We start from the raw sequence: 7,300 nt of genomic DNA on the forward strand, positions 1-7,300 counted from the left end.
CTCATAGCGACCATATAGGACAGTGTGGAACTGCCCCATAGGGTTTCCAAGGAGTGACTGGTGGATTTGAACTGCCAACCTTTCGGTTAGCAGCCTAAGCTCTTAACCACTGGGCCACCAGGACTCCATATATATGTATATGGTATCTCTTCTCACTTGTCCCACATACCCTTTGCTCCAACCCCCCAAAATAACCTTACAGCCCATGCCTTTGCTCATACTGGCCTGGCCCCTCTGGTTGGAATGTTCTTCCCCTTTCCTCATTTGTCCTGATGGCAAACTCCTCCTCCTTCAAGGCTGAAATTTACCTCATCTTCCACCAGCAAAGCCTCCCACAACTCCCTGGGTAGATCAGTCGTTCCCTTTCCTGTGTTCCCACTGGACTTATTCCTCCATAGTAGCCCAATCAGTTATTTATCATTCATTCATTCTTCACATTATTTTACAAAGTATTTAAAGTGGTCCAGATTAAGGTAGCATTTTAAGGATTAAGGTGATGGCTATATTCTGCCTCCACCCTAGACAGAAACTTCCTCCAGGGTGGCACCTGTGTTCACTTACCTCTGAATCAATGGTGCCTAGCGCATAACAGATAGCCAGCTAATGGTTGAACTGAATGAGGCAATTAGAGAATAGTTCATTCATTGAACAAATGTGCACCAAGTGCCTACTATGTGCCAGGCACTGTGCTGGACACTGGGGATATAACAGTGAATGCGCAGGTGTCGTCCCTGTTTTCATGGGCTTGTGGAGCAGGCAGAAGCTAAGGAGTGTGGAGGCAGCAACTGAGTGCTTAGAGCCTTCAGGAAGGAAGGCCAGAGACAGACACCCAGCCAGAGGAAGCAGGCTGAGAGCTTACTTTACCCAGGAATGTTCTCTCAAGTGGCCCGTGTGATAATGATTTAAGATAACATGTTGACAACAGACACCACAGTACTTAAGATTGGTTAAGATGTTATAGGGAGAAATGTGAGAAAGATAAACCTCTAGACTTCTTGAGAAGGGAGCAAAACGTTTCCTGCTCACTCCTTCATCCACACAACCCTGCTGTAGGTTCACTCCTAGAACCTAGCTCTGCCTGTGGAGAAGAGTAGCCATTCTGGGTCAGCTCAAGGTTTGGGTCCTTACTCCCCCTCAAGTGAAATTCTTGATATAGCCAGGTTTGAATCCTGACTCCACCACTAACAAGCTCTTTGACCTTGACAGCTCTGCCCAGTCATTTGCTGTGTGGTTTTAGACAAACCTCTCTCAGCCTCAGTTTTCTCATCTACAAAATGGAGACATTCATTTATCTTTTTCACAGAAGTGTTATAGGGATTGAATGAGATAATGCCTGCAAATTGTTTAGCACAGTGCCTGAAGGTGGTCAGTATTATTATTATCTGTCTATTTGCTTGGGTTGTAAGCAATGATGCCACAGTGGTACGGTGAGTGAACTTGGGAGTCCCAATGCCAGATTTTAGTTCTAGCTCTGCCACTCACTTGCTGTGTCACTTTGAACAAACCTCTTAATCCTTCTGAGCTCCTCTTTCCCCATCTGTACAATGCAATGATAAGACCTCCTTCAAGGAGTGATTGTGACATACAGAAAGTCTTCAGGGTGATGCCCAGCATAGAATAGGTGCTGAGTTATGAAAGGATTCATTGGAATCTTAGGCTGTGGGATGCTGGGAGGCAGAGCTAGGGCACAGAGGAATGTTCGAGGCCTTTAATAATGGTGACTCCATGATGGGACTGCAGTTCTCATATCTGTTACCTTAAAAGGAGAGATTGTGAATATGTTTGACCCCAGACCAGCTTTGCCACCAGACACGGGGAAGTTGAGGCTAGAAGAACTTTGGACGTGCCTGATGTGGCTGCCCTGAGCAGCATCCCCTGCGCTTGCTCCTGCACTGGGTCCGATACACTTACCCCCGCCTCTGTCTGCCTGCTTGGGAGACCTTGGGTGGGCAGCTCTTGGCTGGATCTCAGGGCCAAGCCAACAGGATGGTGTCCATCTCTGTGTGGTTCCTGAGATGCTCAAACCCATGCAAGACTGTGTGTGTGTCCCCTTCATGGGCAGGGAGTGTTGGAATCACAGAACTAGAAGCTTTTCCACTCACATTACCTCCAGTGAGGAAATGGAGGCCCAGATAGGCTAAGCCCCCTCCTCCAAAGTCACCCATGAATTGGCAGAGTCTGGGGTGGAGGCCTCAGGAGTGGGTCCTGAAGTGAGGAGGCTGGGCTCCGTGTTCTTGCCCTGGTCAGATTAGCCACTGTCCGCTTGCTGACTACTGATGGAGTCATGTCCGGAGCCAGGTCCTGGGGGAGGCAGAGAAGAATTTGAAACAATCCGTGATCTGAGGTTTCAATGGTTTCATAATGTAGCATCATCAAGAAGACAGCGCTCAGCTGACCACGGAGGAGGGCAGAAAGGAGGATGAGGAGGGTCCCTACTTGCTGGAGAAATGAACCAAGGGTGGGAGGAGAGAGACTGAAAAGAGAAAATGGAGATAGATGGCAGGAAGTGGGAGGAAAGCCTCATTTGCTTTGTGGAAATGTCATTTCCTTGAGATTATTTGACAGGCAATTTCCCCTTGAGATCTTTTCTAGGGAATTTGACTTCTACCACAAAGGGCTCCCTTGCTTGTTCTCTCTTTCGTAATCTCTCTCTCTCTCTCTCTGTTGTGGGTTGAATTGTGTTCCCCAAATATGTTCTGTAAATCTAACCCCTATTCTTGTGGATGTAATCCTATTTGGGAATAAAGTTTTCTTTGCTATGTTAATGAGGCCATTACAGTGTAGGGTGTGTTTAAAGCCAATCACTTTTGAAACATAAAAGAGCAGATTAGGCACTGAAGCAAGCGAGCGCAAATGGGGGAAAGATGGATGCCATGTAGAGATCACCAAGGAACACCAAGAAGCCGAGACAAGGATTTTCCTCCAGAGCAGACACAAAGAACCTTCCGCTAGAGTTGGTGCCCTGAATTCGGACATCTGGCCTCCTAAATTGGGAGGAAAGAAGTACTGTTTGTTAAGGCCACCAACTCGTGGCATTTCTGTTATAGCAGCACTAGATAACTAAGACACTCTGGTTCTTTCGACCACTGAAGTGGCCCAGTGGCAGAAATTAGAAGCCTTGGAAGCTGGCAGCTGTGAAGGGAATGCTGCTTTCAGGCCCCAGTGCTCCCAGCAGGGAGCTGCAGAGAGGACCAGAGTGTGCTGAGGTCCCTGACTAATCCGGGTAGAGAAGGGGAGTCAGACCCTGGATGTCTCGCCCCCACCTGTCCTACCTGGGTCTCTTGCCCTTTTACTTAGGTCTTCCCCTCTTTCACAGGGTGAGGGATCCTTGGAGTGAGAAGACCCGAGTTTCACTATTAAGTAAATACAATGGCAGTTGCCTAGTGCCGCTGTAACAGAAATACCACAAGCGGGTGGCTTTGATGAACAGAAATTTATTTTCTCACAGTTTAGTAGGTGAGAAGCCCAAATTCAGGGCACCAGCTCTAGGGGAAGACCTTCTCTGTCAGCTCTGAAGGAGGTCCTTGTCTGAGCTCCTGTAACCCCAGGATTCCTCGGTTCCTGGGTGATCTCTACGAGCCATCTATCTTTCCCCTATTTGTGCTTGCTTGTCTCTGTGACAAATCTGCTCTTTTTATATCTCAAAAGTCATTAGGTTTAAAACACACCCTACATGGATATGGCCTCATTAACATAGCAAAGAAAACCCTATTTCCAATAGATGGAATTACACCTACAGGTCTAAGGGTTAGGACTCCAGCACACATTTTGGGGGCACACAATTTAATCCGTAATAGGTAGCTCTCAGCCTGCCGCTGCCCAGGCAGGCTGTGGAAACCTTGTGTTTAGCAGACTACTTAGGGCCAACATTTGGTCATTAGGAGAACTATGAGTACACCTGTCGAGGCCATCCTATCCTTTGGCGGAGGAGGGCCAGCTGGCCCTTTGTCTCCAGAAAGCTGGCTTTAGGGCTCACACCTACCAGAAGCCTCGCCCAGGAGGTAGGCACTGGTGGGAGGCCTGTATCCTTGGTCCAGCTGCTTTTGCCTGCTCTGAGCTTCTGGCCACTGGGCACCTAGGCAGGGCAAAATCTCTCAGGTTGCTCTCGTGCTCTCCTCAGAGATGATAAATCTAACTGAGAAATTAAGAAACCATTTATCCACAGTGAATTTTGGCTTCCTGAATGCTCTCTCTATACCCTAGAGACTCCAATCTCTCTGCTGAGAACCCCTTCTAGCATGAAAGTTTGTTCTAACCTTCATCGGTAAAAAAGAATTGCAAAGAGGATAGTGTGTCCGCCGGTGCTCAAACAGCAGATCAGGCCCAGATCTAGAACTAATGAACTATTCTGGGCCCTGGGTGACTTCAGAGCAGAGAATTGCCTGGAAACAGGAAGTGAGAACCTATGTTATCTGCATTCATCTGCTAATGCAATCAACAGTTTTGAGCTCCACTTGTGAGCTGGGCCCTATGCAAGCCCCCAGCCAGTTGAATTACATGCCCTCCACTTTCACAGACTGCCAGGGAGACAGACACATCCAGGGATAATCTGACATGAGACCGTGGGTGTGATGATGGAGAAATGTGCAAAGTGCCCTGGCAGTCCAGAGTGGCTTGGCTTCTGGAAGTCACCTGAAGGGAACCAGGAGCCTCTAGCAGAGAAGAGACTGAGGCAGGAGTGGAGCAGATGGAGGAGCTCAGGTCCCAGATAGAGCTGTGGCAACAGACCCTTCCATTCCACCTCATGTGATTTAAGGCTCTTCTTGCCTTGGTTCTCTGTGTTGGTTTGCTCAGTGCCAACTGAGAGGTCTGAGAGGAGACTTCCTCATGTGGGGGCCGGCCAGGCGGGGACGGAGGAGGCTCAGAGGCAGTGCGAGTGGGGATGTGAAGCCTTCCCTGGGTTGCCCTGTGTGGGTTAAGGGAAGTGTGGGCAACCCCATTCCAGTCTGCAACACTCATCTCTGTGGGTTGCTCCAAGCTGCAGGCCAGGGTCCTAGCCCACCCCAGGCCCTCCCTTCCCTGGGAGCAGGAAATTCCAGCTGTGCCTCCTGCTAGCTCTGTGGCCCCAAGTTAACAGAGCTATCTGAACCTCAGCTTCCTCCTCTGTAAAATGAAGATGATAATGGCACCTTCTTCTTAGGGTTGTTGTAAGGATGTTGTTGTCGTGTTGTTTAAAATGCCTAGAACATTGCCTGGAATATAAAACCAGTTGCCATCCAGTCGACTCCAACTCCTAGGGGGTTCCATGTGTGTCAGCGTAGGACTGTGCTCCATAGGGTTTTCAATGGCTGATATTTTTCGGAAGTAGTTCAGCAGGCCTTTCTTCCGAAGTGCCTCTGGGTGGACTCAAACCTTCAACCTTTCAGTTAGCAGCCGAGAGTGTAAACTGTTTGCACCACACAGAGACTACTGCCTGGAGTATAGAGGTGCTATATAAGGAGTGGAATCCCTGGTGACATAGTGGTTAAGAGCTATGGCTGCTAACCAAAAGGTCAGCAGTTTGAATCCACCAGACGCTCCTTGGAAATCCTATGGAGCAGTTCTACTCTGTCCTGTAGGGTAGCTGTGAGTTGGAATCGATTCAATGGCAGCAGGTTTTGATTTTTTTTAATATACGCAGTAGGGGCCCTGGTGGCATAGTGGTTAAGAGCTCAGGCTGCTAACGAAAAAGCCAGCAGTTCAAATCTACCAGCTGCTCCTTGGAAACACTATAGGGCAGTTCTACCCTGTCTCATAGGGTTGCTATGAGTTGGAATTGAGCTGACAGCAATGGCTTTGGTTTATATGTATATATATATATGTATATAAGGGGTGGAATCCCTGGGTGGTATAAAAACTCTCCACTACTAACAGAAAGTTTGGTTGATTGAACCCACCCAGAGGTGCCTCCCAAGAAAGGCCTGGCAACCTGCTTCCCAAAGATCACAACCTTGAAAACCCTATGGAGTACAGTTCTACTATATACACAGGAGGTCGCCACGAGTTGAAATTGACTCAAAGCCAACTGGCTTGGTTTGGGTTATATAAAGGGTAGAGAGGCCAAGAGGGCATTGCATCTGTTATCCAGTCAGTGCCACCGTTGGTTCAATTCAAAGAGGACTCCAGTGTGGCTGTGGTAATGCCTCTTTATCAGGGCCCTGGTCAGGGAATGAGGGTGGGGGTGGCTCACGGCCAAGGCTGGTTCTACTTCAGGAAAAGACCCTTTCCTGCTATAGACATTCATTTGGATCCTGTTGTGAGGAGGCATTGTTCTGGGGACCAGGAGAATATGAGGGGGTAGACTTAACCTGGAGCCGAGAGGGGTGGGCAGGAGCTGTGTTCCCACTTTTTGTGTTCCTGAGCACTCTGAGTTCATGACAAGAGCAGGAATGCAGTGTTTATCAGGAGACCCCTCCCTTCTCCTAACCACAATTGGCCCACGTAACCTACAACTACCAATTGGTCCATTCATTAGAAAGCATCCTGACTGAGGAGTGCCAGGCACAGCTCCCCGCCGCCTCACTCACGCTCCAGCTCCCACAAGCTGGGCTGCTGGCCCCCACAGCAGCCTGGCCACGAGGCCTGGAGCTCCCTCCTCTGCCTTCCCAGAGACAGAAGTCTGGGGCAGAGTCCAGGCGGGGCCACAGCCAGTGATGGGGTCCTTGGGGTTGTTGTGAGAATTCTGTTTCTAGAATTAAACTCCTTCCACAAGACTGCAGTGCCCAGCTTTGGGCTAGCAGCTGGAAGGGGGCCAAAACTAGAAGATCCAGCCCTTGCCATGGTGTAGCAAAAGGAACACAGGATTTGATTTCGGATCAAATCCGGAATATATATTTATTAACAGAGCGACCTTTGACAAGTCACTTGAACCTCAGTTTTCTTATCTGTAAAACAGAGATTATAATAACGTTGACCTCAGGGGATTGGTAATACGACCAAATTAGAAATTTACCAGAAAATACACTGTAACCTTGGGAGACCTCATGCAGATACTGGCTATCATTATCAAAGGACTTTGAGTTTGAAATCAGGGAATCCACATTCAGGTCCCAGCTCTGCAACTTGCTAGATGTGAGACCTCTTTGTGCCTCAGTTTCCTTATCTGTTAAGTAGAAATAATACTAACTGCCTCAGGGTGTTTTTGTGAAGAGTCAAAACCAAACCCTCTGCCATCGAGTCGATTCCGGACCCATGGTGGCCCTGTAGGACGGAGCAGAACTGCCCCATGGAGTTTCTAAGGCTGTAATCCAGAGACCTGGTCCTGTCTCCGGCTCTCCTGGACAAGTCACAAAGTGTATTTGGATAGTAGTTTTCTTGTCCG

This window comes from Loxodonta africana, chromosome 3 (genome assembly GCF_030014295.1).
Source record: "Loxodonta africana isolate mLoxAfr1 chromosome 3, mLoxAfr1.hap2, whole genome shotgun sequence".
Lineage (NCBI taxonomy): Eukaryota > Metazoa > Chordata > Mammalia > Proboscidea > Elephantidae > Loxodonta > Loxodonta africana.